General features: G+C 47.4%; 16 non-coding genes across 16 annotated transcripts; all 16 read right to left on the minus strand.

The window, feature by feature from the left end:
* Window positions 1–855: 855 nt before the first annotated feature.
* LOC142680720 (U2 spliceosomal RNA) lies at window positions 856–1046 on the minus strand. Its single transcript, XR_012853157.1, has one exon. It is a non-coding gene; the product is annotated as a U2 spliceosomal RNA (small nuclear RNA).
* A 1120-nt stretch (window positions 1047–2166) lies between these two features.
* On the minus strand, window positions 2167–2357 carry LOC142680722 (U2 spliceosomal RNA). The gene has a single exon (XR_012853158.1). It is a non-coding gene; the product is annotated as a U2 spliceosomal RNA (small nuclear RNA).
* Window positions 2358–3487: 1130 nt separating this feature from the next.
* Window positions 3488–3678, minus strand: LOC142680723 (U2 spliceosomal RNA). The gene has a single exon (XR_012853159.1). It is a non-coding gene; the product is annotated as a U2 spliceosomal RNA (small nuclear RNA).
* Window positions 3679–4810: 1132 nt separating this feature from the next.
* On the minus strand, window positions 4811–5001 carry LOC142680823 (U2 spliceosomal RNA). The gene has a single exon (XR_012853241.1). It is a non-coding gene; the product is annotated as a U2 spliceosomal RNA (small nuclear RNA).
* Window positions 5002–6121: 1120 nt separating this feature from the next.
* LOC142680724 (U2 spliceosomal RNA) lies at window positions 6122–6312 on the minus strand. The gene has a single exon (XR_012853160.1). It is a non-coding gene; the product is annotated as a U2 spliceosomal RNA (small nuclear RNA).
* A 1138-nt stretch (window positions 6313–7450) lies between these two features.
* LOC142680824 (U2 spliceosomal RNA) lies at window positions 7451–7641 on the minus strand. The gene has a single exon (XR_012853242.1). It is a non-coding gene; the product is annotated as a U2 spliceosomal RNA (small nuclear RNA).
* Window positions 7642–8773: 1132 nt separating this feature from the next.
* Window positions 8774–8964, minus strand: LOC142680725 (U2 spliceosomal RNA). The gene has a single exon (XR_012853161.1). It is a non-coding gene; the product is annotated as a U2 spliceosomal RNA (small nuclear RNA).
* A 1134-nt stretch (window positions 8965–10098) lies between these two features.
* On the minus strand, window positions 10099–10289 carry LOC142680726 (U2 spliceosomal RNA). Its single transcript, XR_012853162.1, has one exon. It is a non-coding gene; the product is annotated as a U2 spliceosomal RNA (small nuclear RNA).
* Window positions 10290–11407: 1118 nt separating this feature from the next.
* On the minus strand, window positions 11408–11598 carry LOC142680727 (U2 spliceosomal RNA). Its single transcript, XR_012853163.1, has one exon. It is a non-coding gene; the product is annotated as a U2 spliceosomal RNA (small nuclear RNA).
* Window positions 11599–12725: 1127 nt separating this feature from the next.
* LOC142680793 (U2 spliceosomal RNA) lies at window positions 12726–12916 on the minus strand. Its single transcript, XR_012853217.1, has one exon. It is a non-coding gene; the product is annotated as a U2 spliceosomal RNA (small nuclear RNA).
* Window positions 12917–14051: 1135 nt separating this feature from the next.
* Window positions 14052–14242, minus strand: LOC142680858 (U2 spliceosomal RNA). Its single transcript, XR_012853270.1, has one exon. It is a non-coding gene; the product is annotated as a U2 spliceosomal RNA (small nuclear RNA).
* A 1118-nt stretch (window positions 14243–15360) lies between these two features.
* On the minus strand, window positions 15361–15551 carry LOC142680729 (U2 spliceosomal RNA). Its single transcript, XR_012853164.1, has one exon. It is a non-coding gene; the product is annotated as a U2 spliceosomal RNA (small nuclear RNA).
* A 1138-nt stretch (window positions 15552–16689) lies between these two features.
* LOC142680730 (U2 spliceosomal RNA) lies at window positions 16690–16880 on the minus strand. The gene has a single exon (XR_012853165.1). It is a non-coding gene; the product is annotated as a U2 spliceosomal RNA (small nuclear RNA).
* A 1118-nt stretch (window positions 16881–17998) lies between these two features.
* Window positions 17999–18189, minus strand: LOC142680731 (U2 spliceosomal RNA). The gene has a single exon (XR_012853166.1). It is a non-coding gene; the product is annotated as a U2 spliceosomal RNA (small nuclear RNA).
* Window positions 18190–19330: 1141 nt separating this feature from the next.
* On the minus strand, window positions 19331–19521 carry LOC142680732 (U2 spliceosomal RNA). The gene has a single exon (XR_012853167.1). It is a non-coding gene; the product is annotated as a U2 spliceosomal RNA (small nuclear RNA).
* A 1125-nt stretch (window positions 19522–20646) lies between these two features.
* On the minus strand, window positions 20647–20837 carry LOC142680734 (U2 spliceosomal RNA). The gene has a single exon (XR_012853168.1). It is a non-coding gene; the product is annotated as a U2 spliceosomal RNA (small nuclear RNA).
* Between the last annotated feature and the right edge of the window lie 449 nt (window positions 20838–21286).

Here is a 21286-nt window from a genome sequence, read left to right on the forward strand (position 1 = left end):
CTCTGAGGCCCCATTATGATGTCAGAAAGCTGGCTCTGGCTCCTGAGGTCTCCACTATGACACGTGCAAAGTTCCGTCTGAACTTTATATAAGACGGTGCGGCTCAGTCAGTCACTCAGTGTTGCCTGAGAGGGCAACACTGCAACAGCCGGCCCCCAGGCTGTCTTTTTTTTGCACAGCTAGTTGCCTCCAGGAGGCCACAAGAGGGAGACAAGGGACTGCAAAATGGAAAATAGGCATCCACCAACTTTACAGACAACTTGTTCTCCTTGCTCCTACAACCTCCATCCTTGCACAGTTTGTTATTCTTCCAGGTAACATAGTAACAAATCCAAATTGCTGCTCTCTTTGTAGGCAAGCAAGGGTTTGTTGCAACTGCAATTCTTACTTCTTCTTGAAATGTAGGGACCACAGTACATTCCATCACATCCATCTAGTGTACACAGGTAGGTCCATTGTGACGGGCGGGCGGGCTTGCTGCTTTAATGGCTGTTTGCTGTTCCCCTACTCCACTCCACTATTTGACTATGGTGCTGCATCAATCAGTGGCTGGCTCAGGTGCAGCTCTTTAACCTACCTAGGAGGGAGGGCGGAGAGAAGACAAGGAAGGTGAATGAGCTGTTCCAATGTGAAATGCCGGAAACACAGAAACACAGACGACACAAAACAAGAGGTGGCAATGTATTAATTAATTGCATTTAATAAATTAGCTCATTATCACACATGACTGTACAAATGCATTGTCCAACAGGTGTTGAAATAATGGGATTAAAAGGGGAGATCCCATCCGAAAGACAAAAACAATGGCAAACACAAAAAGCACTTTTGGAATCTGATTTTAGTAAACACATAAGGAAAGGGTGCACCGGTCCTGGAAATACTGCAATACCAGGTCAATGCGTGGAGTGGACAGAGCAAGCTCTATTTCCATCTCCCTGTTCTAAAAATCCATTTAATATATGGTCCCCAGATAGGGGACGTATCAGATATTAAACTGATAAGAACAGATACTACACTTGATCTTAGCCAAAAGGCCGAGAAGCGATAACCCGAACGTGCCGCGCGTTTTGCTTCTTTTGCTTGCACCACAATGCAGTGCTGAAAGAGGAGGAATCGACATAAAAACGCCTTCCTGGCAACGCCCAAATGCCCTCCTGCCGTGCAAACACTGGCAGCAGCAGCAGCAGCAGCAGCAGTAAGTGCATGCCCACTGCCACCCCTTCTCCTTTCACACCTTGTATCAGCTTTAATCCAGTCCAGTGCTGCCTGCTGAGCAGCACTGACCAACACTGCCTGGGCCCAGGCTTTTATCTCTGAGGCCCCATTATGATGTCAGAAAGCTGGCTCTGGCTCCTGAGGTCTCCACTATGACACGTGCAAAGTTCCGTCTGAACTTTATATAAGACGGTGCGGCTCAGTCAGTCACTCAGTGTTGCCTGAGAGGGCAACACTGCAACAGCCGGCCCCCAGGCTGTCTTTTTTTTGCACAGCTAGTTGCCTCCAGGAGGCCACAAGAGGGAGACAAGGGACTGCAAAATGGAAAATAGGCATCCACCAACTTTACAGACAACTTGTTCTCCTTGCTCCTACAACCTCCATCCTTGCACAGTTTGTTATTCTTCCAGGTAACATAGTAACAAATCCAAATTGCTGCTCTCTTTGTAGGCAAGCAAGGGTTTGTTGCAACTGCAATTCTTACTTCTTCTTGAAATGTAGGGACCACAGTACATTCCATCACATCCATCTAGTGTACACAGGTAGGTCCATTGTGACGGGCGGGCGGGCTTGCTGCTTTAATGGCTGTTTGCTGTTCCCCTACTCCACTCCACTATTTGACTATGGTGCTGCATCAATCAGTGGCTGGCTCAGGTGCAGCTCTTTAACCTACCTAGGAGGGAGGGCGGAGAGAAGACAAGGAAGGTGAATGAGCTGTTCCAATGTGAAATGCCGGAAACACAGAAACACAGACGACACAAAACAAGAGGTGGCAATGTATTAATTAATTGCATTTAATAAATTAGCTCATTATCACACATGACTGTACAAATGCATTGTCCAACAGGTGTTGAAATAATGGGATTAAAAGGGGAGATCCCATCCGAAAGACAAAAACAATGGCAAACACAAAAAGCACTTTTGGAATCTGATTTTAGTAAACACATAAGGAAAGGGTGCACCGGTCCTGGAAATACTGCAATACCAGGTCAATGCGTGGAGTGGACAGAGCAAGCTCTATTTCCATCTCCCTGTTCTAAAAATCCATTTAATATATGGTCCCCAGATAGGGGACGTATCAGATATTAAACTGATAAGAACAGATACTACACTTGATCTTAGCCAAAAGGCCGAGAAGCGATAACCCGAACGTGCCGCGCGTTTTGCTTCTTTTGCTTGCACCACAATGCAGTTCTGAAAGAGGAGGAATCGACATAAAAACGCATTCCTGGCAACGCCCAAATGCCCTCCTGCCGTGCAAACACTGGCAGCAGCAGCAGCAGCAGCAGCAGCAGCAGTAAGTGCATGCCCACTGCCACCCCTTCTCCTTTCACACCTTGTATCAGCTTTAATCCAGTCCAGTGCTGCCTGCTGAGCAGCACTGACCAACACTGCCTGGGCCCAGGCTTTTATCTCTGAGGCCCCATTATGATGTCAGAAAGCTGGCTCTGGCTCCTGAGGTCTCCACTATGACACGTGCAAAGTTCCGTCTGAACTTTATATAAGACGGTGCGGCTCAGTCAGTCACTCAGTGTTGCCTGAGAGGGCAACACTGCAACAGCCGGCCCCCAGGCTGTCTTTTTTTTGCACAGCTAGTTGCCTCCAGGAGGCCACAAGAGGGAGACAAGGGACTGCAAAATGGAAAAAAGGCATCCACCAACTTTACAGACAACTTGTTCTCCTTGCTCCTACAACCTCCATCCTTGCACAGTTTGTTATTCTTCCAGGTAACATAGTAACAAATCCAAATTGCTGCTCTCTTTGTAGGCAAGCAAGGGTTTGTTGCAACTGCAATTCTTACTTCTTCTTGAAATGTAGGGACCACAGTACATTCCATCACATCCATCTAGTGTACACAGGTAGGTCCATTGTGACGGGCGGGCGGGCGGGCTGGCTGCTTTAATGGCTGTTTGCTGTTCCCCTACTCCACTCCACTATTTGACTATGGTGCTGCATCAATCAGTGGCTGGCTCAGGTGCAGCTCTTTAACCTACCTAGGAGGGAGGGCGGAGAGAAGACAAGGAAGGTGAATGAGCTGTTCCAATGTGAAATGCCGGAAACACAGAAACACAGACGACACAAAACAAGAGGTGGCAATGTATTAATTAATTGCATTTAATAAATTAGCTCATTATCACACATGACTGTACAAATGCATTGTCCAACAGGTGTTGAAATAATGGGATTAAAAGGGGAGATCCCATCCGAAAGACAAAAACAATGGCAAACACAAAAAGCACTTTTGGAATCTGATTTTAGTAAACACATAAGGAAAGGGTGCACCGGTCCTGGAAATACTGCAATACCAGGTCAATGCGTGGAGTGGACAGAGCAAGCTCTATTTCCATCTCCCTGTTCTAAAAATCCATTTAATATATGGTCCCCAGATAGGGGACGTATCAGATATTAAACTGATAAGAACAGATACTACACTTGATCTTAGCCAAAAGGCCGAGAAGCGATAACCCGAACGTGCCGCGAGTTTTGCTTCTTTTGCTTGCACCACAATGCAGTGCTGAAAGAGGAGGAATCGACATAAAAACGCCTTCCTGGCAACGCCCAAATGCCCTCCTGCCGTGCAAACACTGGCAGCAGCAGCAGCAGCAGCAGCAGTAAGTGCATGCCCACTGCCACCCCTTCTCCTTTCACACCTTGTATCAGCTTTAATCCAGTCCAGTGCTGCCTGCTGAGCAGCACTGACCAACACTGCCTGGGCCCAGGCTTTTATCTCTGAGGCCCCATTATGATGTCAGAAAGCTGGCTCTGGCTCCTGAGGTCTCCACTATGACACGTGCAAAGTTCCGTCTGAACTTTATATAAGACGGTGCGGCTCAGTCAGTCACTCAGTGTTGCCTGAGAGGGCAACACTGCAACAGCCGGCCCCCAGGCTGTCTTTTTTTTGCACAGCTAGTTGCCTCCAGGAGGCCACAAGAGGGAGACAAGGGACTGCAAAATGGAAAATAGGCATCCACCAACTTTACAGACAACTTGTTCTCCTTGCTCCTACAACCTCCATCCTTGCACAGTTTGTTATTCTTCCAGGTAACATAGTAACAAATCCAAATTGCTGCTCTCTTTGTAGGCAAGCAAGGGTTTGTTGCAACTGCAATTCTTACTTCTTCTTGAAATGTAGGGACCACAGTACATTCCATCACATCCATCTAGTGTACACAGGTAGGTCCATTGTGACGGGCGGGCGGGCGGGCGGACGGGCTGGCTGCTTTAATGGCTGTTTGCTGTTCCCCTACTCCACTCCACTATTTGACTATGGTGCTGCATCAATCAGTGGCTGGCTCAGGTGCAGCTCTTTAACCTACCTAGGAGGGAGGGCGGAGAGAAGACAAGGAAGGTGAATGAGCTGTTCCAATGTGAAATGCCGGAAACACAGAAACACAGACGACACAAAACAAGAGGTGGCAATGTATTAATTAATTGCATTTAATAAATTAGCTCATTATCACACATGACTGTACAAATGCATTGTCCAACAGGTGTTGAAATAATGGGATTAAAAGGGGAGATCCCATCCGAAAGACAAAAACAATGGCAAACACAAAAAGCACTTTTGGAATCTGATTTTAGTAAACACATAAGGAAAGGGTGCACCGGTCCTGGAAATACTGCAATACCAGGTCAATGCGTGGAGTGGACAAAGCAAGCTCTATTTCCATCTCCCTGTTCTAAAAATCCATTTAATATATGGTCCCCAGATAGGGGACGTATCAGATATTAAACTGATAAGAACAGATACTACACTTGATCTTAGCCAAAAGGCCGAGAAGCGATAACCCGAACGTGTCGCGCGTTTTGCTTCTTTTGCTTGCACCACAATGCAGTGCTGAAAGAGGAGGAATCGACATAAAAATGCCTTCCTGGCAACGCCCAAATGCCCTCCTGCCGTGCAAACACTGGCAGCAGCAGCAGCAGCAGCAGCAGTAAGTGCATGCCCACTGCCACCCCTTCTCCTTTCCCACCTTGTATCAGCTTTAATCCAGTCCAGTGCTGCCTGCTGAGCAGCACTGACCAACACTGCCTGGGCCCAGGCTTTTATCTCTGAGGCCCCATTATGATGTCAGAAAGCTGGCTCTGGCTCCTGAGGTCTCCACTATGACACGTGCAAAGTTCCGTCTGAACTTTATATAAGACGGTGCGGCTCAGTCAGTCACTCAGTGTTGCCTGAGAGGGCAACACTGCAACAGCCGGCCCCCAGGCTGTCTTTTTTTTGCACAGCTAGTTGCCTCCAGGAGGCCACAAGAGGGAGACAAGGGACTGCAAAATGGAAAATAGGCATCCACCAACTTTACAGACAACTTGTTCTCCTTGCTCCTACAACCTCCATCCTTGCACAGTTTGTTATTCTTCCAGGTAACATAGTAACAAATCCAAATTGCTGCTCTCTTTGTAGGCAAGCAAGGGTTTGTTGCAACTGCAATTCTTACTTCTTCTTGAAATGTAGGGACCACAGTACATTCCATCACATCCATCTAGTGTACACAGGTAGGTCCATTGTGACGGGCGAGCGGGCTGGCTGCTTTAATGGCTGTTTGCTGTTCCCCTACTCCACTCCACTATTTGACTATGGTGCTGCATCAATCAGTGGCTGGCTCAGGTGCAGCTCTTTAACCTACCTAGGAGGGAGGGCGGAGAGAAGACAAGGAAGGTGAATGAGCTGTTCCAATGTGAAATGCCGGAAACACAGAAACACAGACGACACAAAACAAGAGGTGGCAATGTATTAATTAATTGCATTTAATAAATTAGCTCATTATCACACATGACTGTACAAATGCATTGTCCAACAGGTGTTGAAATAATGGGATTAAAAGGGGAGATCCCATCCGAAAGACAAAAACAATGGCAAACACAAAAAGCACTTTTGGAATCTGATTTTAGTAAACACATAAGGAAAGGGTGCACCGGTCCTGGAAATACTGCAATACCAGGTCAATGCGTGGAGTGGACAGAGCAAGCTCTATTTCCATCTCCCTGTTCTAAAAATCCATTTAATATATGGTCCCCAGATAGGGGACGTATCAGATATTAAACTGATAAGAACAGATACTACACTTGATCTTAGCCAAAAGGCCGAGAAGCGATAACCCGAACGTGCCGCGCGTTTTGCTTCTTTTGCTTGCACCACAATGCAGTTCTGAAAGAGGAGGAATCGACATAAAAACGCATTCCTGGCAACGCCCAAATGCCCTCCTGCCGTGCAAACACTGGCAGCAGCAGCAGCAGCAGCAGCAGCAGCAGTAAGTGCATGCCCACTGCCACCTCTTCTCCTTTCACACCTTGTATCAGCTTTAATCCAGTCCAGTGCTGCCTGCTGAGCAGCACTGACCAACACTGCCTGGGCCCAGGCTTTTATCTCTGAGGCCCCATTATGATGTCAGAAAGCTGGCTCTGGCTCCTGAGGTCTCCACTATGACACGTGCAAAGTTCCGTCTGAACTTTATATAAGACGGTGCGGCTCAGTCAGTCACTCAGTGTTGCCTGAGAGGGCAACACTGCAACAGCCGGCCCCCAGGCTGTCTTTTTTTTGCACAGCTAGTTGCCTCCAGGAGGCCACAAGAGGGAGACAAGGGACTGCAAAATGGAAAATAGGCATCCACCAACTTTACAGACAACTTGTTCTCCTTGCTCCTACAACCTCCATCCTTGCACAGTTTGTTATTCTTCCAGGTAACATAGTAACAAATCCAAATTGCTGCTCTCTTTGTAGGCAAGCAAGGGTTTGTTGCAACTGCAATTCTTACTTCTTCTTGAAATGTAGGGACCACAGTACATTCCATCACATCCATCTAGTGTACACAGGTAGGTCCATTGTGACGGGCGGGCGGGCGGGCGGACGGGCTGGCTGCTTTAATGGCTGTTTGCTGTTCCCCTACTCCACTCCACTATTTGACTATGGTGCTGCATCAATCAGTGGCTGGCTCAGGTGCAGCTCTTTAACCTACCTAGGAGGGAGGGCGGAGAGAAGACAAGGAAGGTGAATGAGCTGTTCCAATGTGAAATGCCGGAAACACAGAAACACAGACGACACAAAACAAGAGGTGGCAATGTATTAATTAATTGCATTTAATAAATTAGCTCATTATCACACATGACTGTACAAATGCATTGTCCAACAGGTGTTGAAATAATGGGATTAAAAGGGGAGATCCCATCCGAAAGACAAAAACAATGGCAAACACAAAAAGCACTTTTGGAATCTGATTTTAGTAAACACATAAGGAAAGGGTGCACCGGTCCTGGAAATACTGCAATACCAGGTCAATGCGTGGAGTGGACAAAGCAAGCTCTATTTCCATCTCCCTGTTCTAAAAATCCATTTAATATATGGTCCCCAGATAGGGGACGTATCAGATATTAAACTGATAAGAACAGATACTACACTTGATCTTAGCCAAAAGGCCGAGAAGCGATAACCCGAACGTGTCGCGCGTTTTGCTTCTTTTGCTTGCACCACAATGCAGTGCTGAAAGAGGAGGAATCGACATAAAAATGCCTTCCTGGCAACGCCCAAATGCCCTCCTGCCGTGCAAACACTGGCAGCAGCAGCAGCAGCAGCAGCAGCAGCAGCAGCAGTAAGTGCATGCCCACTGCCACCCCTTCTCCTTTCACACCTTGTATCAGCTTTAATCCAGTCCAGTGCTGCCTGCTGAGCAGCACTGACCAACACTGCCTGGGCCCAGGCTTTTATCTCTGAGGCCCCATTATGATGTCAGAAAGCTGGCTCTGGCTCCTGAGGTCTCCACTATGACACGTGCAAAGTTCCGTCTGAACTTTATATAAGACGGTGCGGCTCAGTCAGTCACTCAGTGTTGCCTGAGAGGGCAACACTGCAACAGCCGGCCCCCAGGCTGTCTTTTTTTTGCACTGCTAGTTGCCTCCAGGAGGCCACAAGAGGGAGACAAGGGACTGCAAAATGGAAAATAGGCATCCACCAACTTTACAGACAACTTGTTCTCCTTGCTCCTACAACCTCCATCCTTGCACAGTTTGTTATTCTTCCAGGTAACATAGTAACAAATCCAAATTGCTGCTCTCTTTGTAGGCAAGCAAGGGTTTGTTGCAACTGCAATTCTTACTTCTTCTTGAAATGTAGGGACCACAGTACATTCCATCACATCCATCTAGTGTACACAGGTAGGTCCATTGTGACGGGCGAGCGGGCTGGCTGCTTTAATGGCTGTTTGCTGTTCCCCTACTCCACTCCACTATTTGACTATGGTGCTGCATCAATCAGTGGCTGGCTCAGGTGCAGCTCTTTAACCTACCTAGGAGGGAGGGCGGAGAGAAGACAAGGAAGGTGAATGAGCTGTTCCAATGTGAAATGCCGGAAACACAGAAACACAGACGACACAAAACAAGAGGTGGCAATGTATTAATTAATTGCATTTAATAAATTAGCTCATTATCACACATGACTGTACAAATGCATTGTCCAACAGGTGTTGAAATAATGGGATTAAAAGGGGAGATCCCATCCGAAAGACAAAAACAATGGCAAACACAAAAAGCACTTTTGGAATCTGATTTTAGTAAACACATAAGGAAAGGGTGCACCGGTCCTGGAAATACTGCAATACCAGGTCAATGCGTGGAGTGGACAGAGCAAGCTCTATTTCCATCTCCCTGTTCTAAAAATCCATTTAATATATGGTCCCCAGATAGGGGACGTATCAGATATTAAACTGATAAGAACAGATACTACACTTGATCTTAGCCAAAAGGCCGAGAAGCGATAACCCGAACGTGCCGCGCGTTTTGCTTCTTTTGCTTGCACCACAATGCAGTTCTGAAAGAGGAGGAATCGACATAAAAACGCATTCCTGGCAACGCCCAAATGCCCTCCTGCCGTGCAAACACTGGCAGCAGCAGCAGCAGCAGCAGCAGCAGTAAGTGCATGCCCACTGCCACCTCTTCTCCTTTCACACCTTGTATCAGCTTTAATCCAGTCCAGTGCTGCCTGCTGAGCAGCACTGACCAACACTGCCTGGGCCCAGGCTTTTATCTCTGAGGCCCCATTATGATGTCAGAAAGCTGGCTCTGGCTCCTGAGGTCTCCACTATGACACGTGCAAAGTTCCGTCTGAACTTTATATAAGACGGTGCGGCTCAGTCAGTCACTCAGTGTTGCCTGAGAGGGCAACACTGCAACAGCCGGCCCCCAGGCTGTCTTTTTTTTGCACAGCTAGTTGCCTCCAGGAGGCCACAAGAGGGAGACAAGGGACTGCAAAATGGAAAATAGGCATCCACCAACTTTACAGACAACTTGTTCTCCTTGCTCCTACAACCTCCATCCTTGCACAGTTTGTTATTCTTCCAGGTAACATAGTAACAAATCCAAATTGCTGCTCTCTTTGTAGGCAAGCAAGGGTTTGTTGCAACTGCAATTCTTACTTCTTCTTGAAATGTAGGGACCACAGTACATTCCATCACATCCATCTAGTGTACACAGGTAGGTCCATTGTGACGGGCGGGCGGGCGGGCGGGCTGGCTGCTTTAATGGCTGTTTGCTGTTCCCCTACTCCACTCCACTATTTGACTATGGTGCTGCATCAATCAGTGGCTGGCTCAGGTGCAGCTCTTTAACCTACCTAGGAGGGAGGGCGGAGAGAAGACAAGGAAGGTGAATGAGCTGTTCCAATGTGAAATGCCGGAAACACAGAAACACAGACGACACCACAAAACAAGAGGTGGCAATGTATTAATTAATTGCATTTAATAAATTAGCTCATTATCACACATGACTGTACAAATGCATTGTCCAACAGGTGTTGAAATAATGGGATTAAAAGGGGAGATCCCATCCGAAAGACAAAAACAATGGCAAACACAAAAAGCACTTTTGGAATCTGATTTTAGTAAACACATAAGGAAAGGGTGCACCGGTCCTGGAAATACTGCAATACCAGGTCAATGCGTGGAGTGGACAGAGCAAGCTCTATTTCCATCTCCCTGTTCTAAAAATCCATTTAATATATGGTCCCCAGATAGGGGACGTATCAGATATTAAACTGATAAGAACAGATACTACACTTGATCTTAGCCAAAAGGCCGAGAAGCGATAACCCGAACGTGCCGCGCGTTTTGCTTCTTTTGCTTGCACCACAATGCAGTGCTGAAAGAGGAGGAATCGACATAAAAACGCCTTCCTGGCAACGCCCAAATGCCCTCCTGCCGTGCAAACACTGGCAGCAGCAGCAGCAGCAGTAAGTGCATGCCCACTGCCACCCCTTCTCCTTTCACACCTTGTATCAGCTTTAATCCAGTCCAGTGCTGCCTGCTGAGCAGCACTGACCAACACTGCCTGGGCCCAGGCTTTTATCTCTGAGGCCCCATTATGATGTCAGAAAGCTGGCTCTGGCTCCTGAGGTCTCCACTATGACACGTGCAAAGTTCCGTCTGAACTTTATATAAGACGGTGCGGCTCAGTCAGTCACTCAGTGTTGCCTGAGAGGGCAACACTGCAACAGCCGGCCCCCAGGCTGTCTTTTTTTTGCACAGCTAGTTGCCTCCAGGAGGCCACAAGAGGGAGACAAGGGACTGCAAAATGGAAAATAGGCATCCACCAACTTTACAGACAACTTGTTCTCCTTGCTCCTACAACCTCCATCCTTGCACAGTTTGTTATTCTTCCAGGTAACATAGTAACAAATCCAAATTGCTGCTCTCTTTGTAGGCAAGCAAGGGTTTGTTGCAACTGCAATTCTTACTTCTTCTTGAAATGTAGGGACCACAGTACATTCCATCACATCCATCTAGTGTACACAGGTAGGTCCATTGTGACGGGCGGGCGGGCGGGCTGGCTGCTTTAATGGCTGTTTGCTGTTCCCCTACTCCACTCCACTATTTGACTATGGTGCTGCATCAATCAGTGGCTGGCTCAGGTGCAGCTCTTTAACCTACCTAGGAGGGAGGGCGGAGAGAAGACAAGGAAGGTGAATGAGCTGTTCCAATGTGAAATGCCGGAAACACAGAAACACAGACGACACAAAACAAGAGGTGGCAATGTATTAATTAATTGCATTTAATAAATTAGCTCATTATCACACATGACTGTCCAAATGCATTGTCCAACAGGTGTTGAAATAATGGGATTAAAAGGGGAGATCCCATCCGAAAGACAAAAACAATGGCAAACACAAAAAGCACTTTTGGAATCTGATTTTAGTAAACACATAAGGAAAGGGTGCACCGGTCCTGGAAATACTGCAATACCAGGTCAATGCGTGGAGTGGACAGAGCAAGCTCTATTTCCATCTCCCTGTTCTAAAAATCCATTTAATATATGGTCCCCAGATAGGGGACGTATCAGATATTAAACTGATAAGAACAGATACTACACTTGATCTTAGCCAAAAGGCCGAGAAGCGATAACCCGAACGTGCCGCGCGTTTTGCTTCTTTTGCTTGCACCACAATGCAGTTCTGAAAGAGGAGGAATCGACATAAAAACGCATTCCTGGCAACGCCCAAATGCCCTCCTGCCGTGCAAACACTGGCAGCAGCAGCAGCAGCAGCAGCAGCAGTAAGTGCATGCCCACTGCCACCTCTTCTCCTTTCACACCTTGTATCAGCTTTAATCCAGTCCAGTGCTGCCTGCTGAGCAGCACTGACCAACACTGCCTGGGCCCAGGCTTTTATCTCTGAGGCCCCATTATGATGTCAGAAAGCTGGCTCTGGCTCCTGAGGTCTCCACTATGACACGTGCAAAGTTCCGTCTGAACTTTATATAAGACGGTGCGGCTCAGTCAGTCACTCAGTGTTGCCTGAGAGGGCAACACTGCAACAGCCGGCCCCCAGGCTGTCTTTTTTTTGCACAGCTAGTTGCCTCCAGGAGGCCACAAGAGGGAGACAAGGGACTGCAAAATGGAAAATAGGCATCCACCAACTTTACAGACAACTTGTTCTCCTTGCTCCTACAACCTCCATCCTTGCACAGTTTGTTATTCTTCCAGGTAACATAGTAACAAATCCAAATTGCTGCTCTCTTTGTAGGCAAGCAAGGGTTTGTTGCAACTGCAATTCTTACTTCTTCTTGAAATGTAGGGACCACAGTACATTCCATCACATCCATCTAGTGTACACAGGTAGGTCCATTGTGACGGGCGGGCGGGCGGGCTGGCTGCTTTAATGGCTGTTTGCTGTTCCCCTACTCCACTCCACTATTTGACTATGGTGCTGCATCAATCAGTGGCTGGCTCAGGTGCAGCTCTTTAACCTACCTAGGAGGGAGGGCGTAGAGAAGACAAGGAAGGTGAATGAGCTGTTCCAATGTGAAATGCCGGAAACACAGAAACACAGACGACACAAAACAAGAGGTGGCAATGTATTAATTAATTGCATTTAATAAATTAGCTCATTATCACACATGACTGTACAAATGCATTGTCCAACAGGTGTTGAAATAATGGGATTAAAAGGGGAGATCCCATCCGAAAGACAAAAACAATGGCAAACACAAAAAGCACTTTTGGAATCTGATTTTAGTAAACACATAAGGAAAGGGTGCATCGGTCCTGGAAATACTGCAATACCAGGTCAATGCGTGGAGTGGACAGAGCAAGCTCTATTTCCATCTCCCTGTTCTAAAAATCCATTTAATATATGGTCCCCAGATAGGGGACGTATCAGATATTAAACTGATAAGAACAGATACTACACTTGATCTTAGCCAAAAGGCCGAGAAGCGATAACCCGAACGTGTCGCGCGTTTTGCTTCTTTTGCTTGCACCACAATGCAGTGCTGAAAGAGGAGGAATCGACATAAAAACGCCTTCCTGGCAACGCCCAAATGCTCTCCTGCCGTGCAAACACTGGCAGCAGCAGCAGCAGCAGCAGCAGCAGTAAGTGCATGCCCACTGCCACCCCTTCTCCTTTCACACCTTGTATCAGCTTTAATCCAGTCCAGTGCTGCCTGCTGAGCAGCACTGACCAACACTGCCTGGGCCCAGGCTTTTATCTCTGAGGCCCCATTATGATGTCAGAAAGCTGGCTCTGGCTCCTGAGGTCTCCACTATGACACGTGCAAAGTTCCGTCTGAACTTTATATAAGACGGTGCGGCTCAGTCAGTCACTCAGTGTTGCCTGAGAGGGCAACACTGCAACAGCCGGCCCCCAGGCTGTCTTTTTTTTGCACAGCTAGTTGCCTCCAGGAGGCCACAAGAGGGAGACAAGGGACTGCAAAATGGAAAATAGGCATCCACCAACTTTACAGACAACTTGTTCTCCTTGCTCCTACAACCTCCATCCTTGCACAGTTTGTTATTCTTCCAGGTAACATAGTAACAAATCCAAATTGCTGCTCTCTTTGTAGGCAAGCAAGGGTTTGTTGCAACTGCAATTCTTACTTCTTCTTGAAATGTAGGGACCACAGTACATTCCATCACATCCATCTAGTGTACACAGGTAGGTCCATTGTGACGGGCGGGCGGGCGGGCGGGCGGGCTGGCTGCTTTAATGGCTGTTTGCTGTTCCCCTACTCCACTCCACTATTTGACTATGGTGCTGCATCAATCAGTGGCTGGCTCAGGTGCAGCTCTTTAACCTACCTAGGAGTGAGGGCGGAGAGAAGACAAGGAAGGTGAATGAGCTGTTCCAATGTGAAATGCCGGAAACACAGAAACACAGACGACACAAAACAAGAGGTGGCAATGTATTAATTAATTGCATTTAATAAATTAGCTCATTATCACACATGACTGTACAAATGCATTGTCCAACAGGTGTTGAAATAATGGGATTAAAAGGGGAGATCCCATCCGAAAGACAAAAACAATGGCAAACACAAAAAGCACTTTTGGAATCTGATTTTAGTAAACACATAAGGAAAGGGTGCATCGGTCCTGGAAATACTGCAATACCAGGTCAATGCGTGGAGTGGACAGAGCTAGCTCTATTTCCATCTCCCTGTTCTAAAAATCCATTTAATATATGGTCCCCAGATAGGGGACGTATCAGATATTAAACTGATAAGAACAGATACTACACTTGATCTTAGCCAAAAGGCCGAGAAGCGATAACCCGAACGTGTCGCGCGTTTTGCTTCTTTTGCTTGCACCACAATGCAGTGCTGAAAGAGGAGGAATCGACATAAAAACGCCTTCCTGGCAACGCCCAAATGCTCTCCTGCCGTGCAAACACTGGCAGCAGCAGCAGCAGCAGCAGTAAGTGCATGCCCACTGCCACCCCTTCTCCTTTCACACCTTGTATCAGCTTTAATCCAGTCCAGTGCTGCCTGCTGAGCAGCACTGACCAACACTGCCTGGGCCCAGGCTTTTATCTCTGAGGCCCCATTATGATGTCAGAAAGCTGGCTCTGGCTCCTGAGGTCTCCACTATGACACGTGCAAAGTTCCGTCTGAACTTTATATAAGACGGTGCGGCTCAGTCAGTCACTCAGTGTTGCCTGAGAGGGCAACACTGCAACAGCCGGCCCCCAGGCTGTCTTTTTTTTGCACAGCTAGTTGCCTCCAGGAGGCCACAAGAGGGAGACAAGGGACTGCAAAATGGAAAATAGGCATCCACCAACTTTACAGACAACTTGTTCTCCTTGCTCCTACAACCTCCATCCTTGCACAGTTTGTTATTCTTCCAGGTAACATAGTAACAAATCCAAATTGCTGCTCTCTTTGTAGGCAAGCAAGGGTTTGTTGCAACTGCAATTCTTACTTCTTCTTGAAATGTAGGGACCACAGTACATTCCATCACATCCATCTAGTGTACACAGGTAGGTCCATTGTGACGGGCGGGCGGGCTGGCTGCTTTAATGGCTGTTTGCTGTTCCCCTACTCCACTCCACTATTTGACTATGGTGCTGCATCAATCAGTGGCTGGCTCAGGTGCAGCTCTTTAACCTACCTAGGAGGGAGGGCGGAGAGAAGACAAGGAAGGTGAATGAGCTGTTCCAATGTGAAATGCCGGAAACACAGAAACACAGACGACACAAAACAAGAGGTGGCAATGTATTAATTAATTGCATTTAATAAATTAGCTCATTATCACACATGACTGTACAAATGCATTGTCCAACAGGTGTTGAAATAATGGGATTAAAAGGTCGAGATCCCATCCGAAAGACAAAAACAATGGCAAACACAAAAAGCACTTTTGGAATCTGATTTTAGTAAACACATAAGGAAAGGGTGCACCGGTCCTGGAAATACTGCAATACCAGGTCAATGCGTGGAGTGGACAGAGCAAGCTCTATTTCCATCTCCCTGTTCTAAAAATCCATTTAATATATGGTCCCCAGATAGGGGACGTATCAGATATTAAACTGATAAGAACAGATACTACACTTGATCTTAGCCAAAAGGCCGAGAAGCGATAACCCGAACGTGCCGCGCGTTTTGCTTATTTTGCTTGCACCACAATGCAGTGCTGAAAGAGGAGGAATCGACATAAAAACGCCTTCCTGGCAACGCCCAAATGCCCTCCTGCCGTGCAAACACTGGCAGCAGCAGCAGCAGCAGCAGCAGCAGCAGTAAGTGCATGCCCACTGCCACCCCTTCTCCTTTCACACCTTGTATCAGCTTTAATCCAGTCCAGTGCTGCCTGCTGAGCAGCACTGACCAACACTGCCTGGGCCCAGGCTTTTATCTCTGAGGCCCCATTATGATGTCAGAAAGCTGGCTCTGGCTCCTGAGGTCTCCACTATGACACGTGCAAAGTTCCGTCTGAACTTTATATAAGACGGTGCGGCTCAGTCAGTCACTCAGTGTTGCCTGAGAGGGCAACACTGCAACAGCCGGCCCCCAGGCTGTCTTTTTTTTGCACAGCTAGTTGCCTCCAGGAGGCCACAAGAGGGAGACAAGGGACTGCAAAATGGAAAATAGGCATCCACCAACTTTACAGACAACTTGTTCTCCTTGCTCCTACAACCTCCATCCTTGCACAGTTTGTTATTCTTCCAGGTAACATAGTAACAAATCCAAATTGCTGCTCTCTTTGTAGGCAAGCAAGGGTTTGTTGCAACTGCAATTCTTACTTCTTCTTGAAATGTAGGGACCACAGTACATTCCATCACATCCATCTAGTGTACACAGGTAGGTCCATTGTGACGGGCGGGCGGGCGGGCGGGCGGGCTGGCTGCTTTAATGGCTGTTTGCTGTTCCCCTACTCCACTCCACTATTTGACTATGGTGCTGCATCAATCAGTGGCTGGCTCAGGTGCAGCTCTTTAACCTACCTAGGAGGGAGGGCGGAGAGAAGACAAGGAAGGTGAATGAGCTGTTCCAATGTGAAATGCCGGAAACACAGAAACACAGACGACACAAAACAAGAGGTGGCAATGTATTAATTAATTGCATTTAATAAATTAGCTCATTATCACACATGACTGTACAAATGCATTGTCCAACAGGTGTTGAAATAATGGGATTAAAAGGGGAGATCCCATCCGAAAGACAAAAACAATGGCAAACACAAAAAGCACTTTTGGAATCTGATTTTAGTAAACACATAAGGAAAGGGTGCACCGGTCCTGGAAATACTGCAATACCAGGTCAATGCGTGGAGTGGACAGAGCAAGCTCTATTTCCATCTCCCTGTTCTAAAAATCCATTTAATATATGGTCCCCAGATAGGGGACGTATCAGATATTAAACTGATAAGAACAGATACTACACTTGATCTTAGCCAAAAGGCCGAGAAGCGATAACCCGAACGTGCCGCGCGTTTTGCTTCTTTTGCTTGCACCACAATGCAGTGCTGAAAGAGGAGGAATCGACATAAAAACGCCTTCCTGGCAACGCCCAAATGCCCTCCTGCCGTGCAAACACTGGCAGCAGCAGCAGCAGCAGTAAGTGCATGCCCACTGCCACCCCTTCTCCTTTCACACCTTGTATCAGCTTTAATCCAGTCCAGTGCTGCCTGTTGAGCAGCACTGACCAACACTGCCTGGGCCCAGGCTTTTATCTCTGAGGCCCCATTATGATGTCAGAAAGCTGGCTCTGGCTCCTGAGGTCTCCACTATGACACGTGCAAAGTTCCGTCTGAACTTTATATAAGACGGTGCGGCTCAGTCAGTCACTCAGTGTTGCCTGAGAGGGCAACACTGCAACAGCCGGCCCCCAGGCTGTCTTTTTTTTGCACAGCTAGTTGCCTCCAGGAGGCCACAAGAGGGAGACAAGGGACTGCAAAATGGAAAATAGGCATCCACCAACTTTACAGACAACTTGTTCTCCTTGCTCCTACAACCTCCATCCTTGCACAGTTTGTTATTCTTCCAGGTAACATAGTAACAAATCCAAATTGCTGCTCTCTTTGTAGGCAAGCAAGGGTTTGTTGCAACTGCAATTCTTACTTCTTCTTGAAATGTAGGGACCACAGTACATTCCATCACATCCATCTAGTGTACACAGGTAGGTCCATTGTGACGGGCGGGCGGGCGGGCTGGCTGCTTTAATGGCTGTTTGCTGTTCCCCTACTCCACTCCACTATTTGACTATGGTGCTGCATCAATCAGTGGCTGGCTCAGGTGCAGCTCTTTAACCTACCTAGGAGGGAGGGCGGAGAGAAGACAAGGAAGGTGAATGAGCTGTTCCAATGTGAAATGCCGGAAACACAGAAACACAGACGACACAAAACAAGAGGTGGCAATGTATTAATTAATTGCATTTAATAAATTAGCTCATTATCACACATGACTGTACAAATGCATTGTCCAACAGGTGTTGAAATAATGGGATTAAAAGGGGAGATCCCACCCGAAAGACAAAAACAATGGGAAACACAAAAAGCACTTTTGGAATCTGATTTTAGTAAACACATAAGGAAAGGGTGCACCGGTCCTGGAAATACTGCAATACCAGGTCAATGCGTGGAGTGGACAGAGCAAGCTCTATTTCCATCTCCCTGTTCTAAAAATCCATTTAATATATGGTCCCCAGATAGGGGACGTATCAGATATTAAACTGATAAGAACAGATACTACACTTGATCTTAGCCAAAAGGCCGAGAAGCGATAACCCGAACGTGCCGCGCGTTTTGCTTCTTTTGCTTGCACCACAATGCAGTGTTGAAAGAGGAGGAATCGACATAAAAACGCCTTCCTGGCAACGCCCAAATGCCCTCCTGCCGTGCAAACACTGGCAGCAGCAGCAGCAGCAGCAGCAGCAGCAGCAGTAAGTGCATGCCCACTGCCACCCCTTCTCCTTTCACACCTTGTATCAGCTTTAATCCAGTCCAGTGCTGCCTGCTGAGCAGCACTGACCAACACTGCCTGGGCCCAGGCTTTTATCTCTGAGGCCCCATTATGATGTCAGAAAGCTGGCTCTGGCTCCTGAGGTCTCCACTATGACACGTGCAAAGTTCCGTCTGAACTTTATATAAGACGGTGCGGCTCAGTCAGTCACTCAGTGTTGCCTGAGAGGGCAACACTGCAACAGCCGGCCCCCAGGCTGTCTTTTTTTTGCACAGCTAGTTGCCTCCAGGAGGCCACAAGAGGGAGACAAGGGACTGCAAAATGGAAAATAGGCATCCACCAACTTTACAGACAACTTGTTCTCCTTGCTCCTACAACCTCCATCCTTGCACAGTTTGTTATTCTTCCAGGTAACATAGTAACAAATCCAAATTGCTGCTCTCTTTGTAGGCAAGCAAGGGTTTGTTGCAACTGCAATTCTTACTTCTTCTTGAAATGTAGGGACCACAGTACATTCCATCACATCCATCTAGTGTACACAGGTAGGTCCATTGTGACGGGCGGGCGGGCGGGCGGGCGGGCTGGCTGCTTTAATGGCTGTTTGCTGTTCCCCTACTCCACTCCACTATTTGACTATGGTGCTGCATCAATCAGTGGCTGGCTCAGGTGCAGCTCTTTAACCTACCTAGGAGGGAGGGCGGAGAGAAGACAAGGAAGGTGAATGAGCTGTTCCAATGTGAAATGCCGGAAACACAGAAACACAGACGACACAAAACAAGAGGTGGCAATGTATTAATTAATTGCATTTAATAAATTAGCTCATTATCACACATGACTGTACAAATGCATTGTCCAACAGGTGTTGAAATAATGGGATTAAAAGGGGAGATCCCATCCGAAAGACAAAAACAATGGCAAACACAAAAAGCACTTTTGGAATCTGATTTTAGTAAACACATAAGGAAAGGGTGCACCGGTCCTGGAAATACTGCAATACCAGGTCAATGCGTGGAGTGGACAGAGCAAGCTCTATTTCCATCTCCCTGTTCTAAAAATCCATTTAATATATGGTCCCCAGATAGGGGACGTATCAGATATTAAACTGATAAGAACAGATACTACACTTGATCTTAGCCAAAAGGCCGAGAAGCGATAACCCGAACGTGCCGCGCGTTTTGCTTCTTTTGCTTGCACCACAATGCAGTGCTGAAAGAGGAGGAATCGACATAAAAACGCCTTCCTGGCAACGCCCAAATGCCCTCCTGCCGTGCAAACACTGGCAGCAGCAGCAGCAGCAGCAGTAAGTGCATGCCCACTGCCACCCCTTCTCCTTTCACACCTTGTATCAGCTTTAATCCAGTCCAGTGCTGCCTGCTGAGCAGCACTGACCAACACTGCCTGGGCCCAGGCTTTTATCTCTGAGGCCCCATTATGATGTCAGAAAGCTGGCTCTGGCTCCTGAGGTCTCCACTATGACACGTGCAAAGTTCCGTCTGAACTTTATATAAGACGGTGCGGCTCAGTCAGTCACTCAGTGTTGCCTGAGAGGGCAACACTGCAACAGCCGGCCCCCAGGCTGTCTTTTTTTTGCACAGCTAGTTGCCTCCAGGAGGCCACAAGAGGGAGACAAGGGACTGCAAAATGGAAAATAGGCATCCACCAACTTTACAGACAACTTGTTCTCCTTGCTCCTACAACCTCCATCCTTGCACAGTTTGTTATTCTTCCAGGTAACATAGTAACAAATCCAAATTGCTGCTCTCTTTGTAGGCAAGCAAGGGTTTGTTGCAACTGCAATTCTTACTTCTTCTTGAAATGTAGGGACCACAGTACATTCCATCACATCCATCTAGTGTACACAGGTAGGTCCATTGTGACGGGCGGGCGGGCGGGCGGGCTGGCTGCTTTAATGGCTGTTTGCTGTTCCCCTACTCCACTCCACTATTTGACTATGGTGCTGCATCAATCAGTGGCTGGCTCAGGTGCAGCTCTTTAACCTACCTAGGAGGGAGGGCGGAGAGAAGACAAGGAAGGTGAATGAGCTGTTCCAATGTGAAATGCCGGAAACACAGAAACACAGACGACACAAAACAAGAGGTGGCAATGTATTAATTAATTGCATTTAATAAATTAGCTCATTATCACACATGACTGTACAAATGCATTGTCCAACAGGTGTTGAAATAATGGGATTAAAAGGGGAGATCCCATCCGAAAGACAAAAACAATGGCAAACACAAAAAGCACTTTTGGAATCTGATTTTAGTAAACACATAAGGAAAGGGTGCACCGGTCCTGGAAATACTGCAATACCAGGTCAATGCGTGGAGTGGACAGAGCAAGCTCTATTTCCATCTCCCTGTTCTAAAAATCCATTTAATATATGGTCCCCAGATAGGGGACGTATCAGATATTAAACTGATAAGAACAGATACTACACTTGATCTTAGCCAAAAGGCCGAGAAGCGATAACCCGAACGTGCCGCGCGTTTTGCTTCTTTTGCTTGCACCACAATGCAGTGCTGAAAGAGGAGGAATCGACATAAAAACGCCTTCCTGGCAACGCCCAAATGCCCTCCTGCCGTGCAAACACTGGCAGCAGCAGCAGCAGCAGCAGTAAGTGCATGCCCACTGCCACCCCTTCTCCTTTCACACCTTGTATCAGCTTTAATCCAGTCCAGTGCTGCCTGCTGAGCAGCACTGACCAACACTGCCTGGGCCCAGGCTTTTATCTCTGAGGCCCCATTATGATGTCAGAAAGCTGGCTCTGGCTCCTGAGGTCTCCACTATGACACGTGCAAAGTTCCGTCTGAACTTTATATAAGACGGTGCGGCTCAGTCAGTCACTCAGTGTTGCCTGAGAGGGCAACACTGCAACAGCCGGCCCCCAGGCTGTCTTTTTTTTGCACAGCTAGTTGC

Source organism: Rhinoderma darwinii (genome assembly GCF_050947455.1).
Source record: "Rhinoderma darwinii isolate aRhiDar2 chromosome 2 unlocalized genomic scaffold, aRhiDar2.hap1 SUPER_2_unloc_56, whole genome shotgun sequence".
Taxonomy (NCBI): Eukaryota; Metazoa; Chordata; class Amphibia; order Anura; family Rhinodermatidae; genus Rhinoderma; species Rhinoderma darwinii.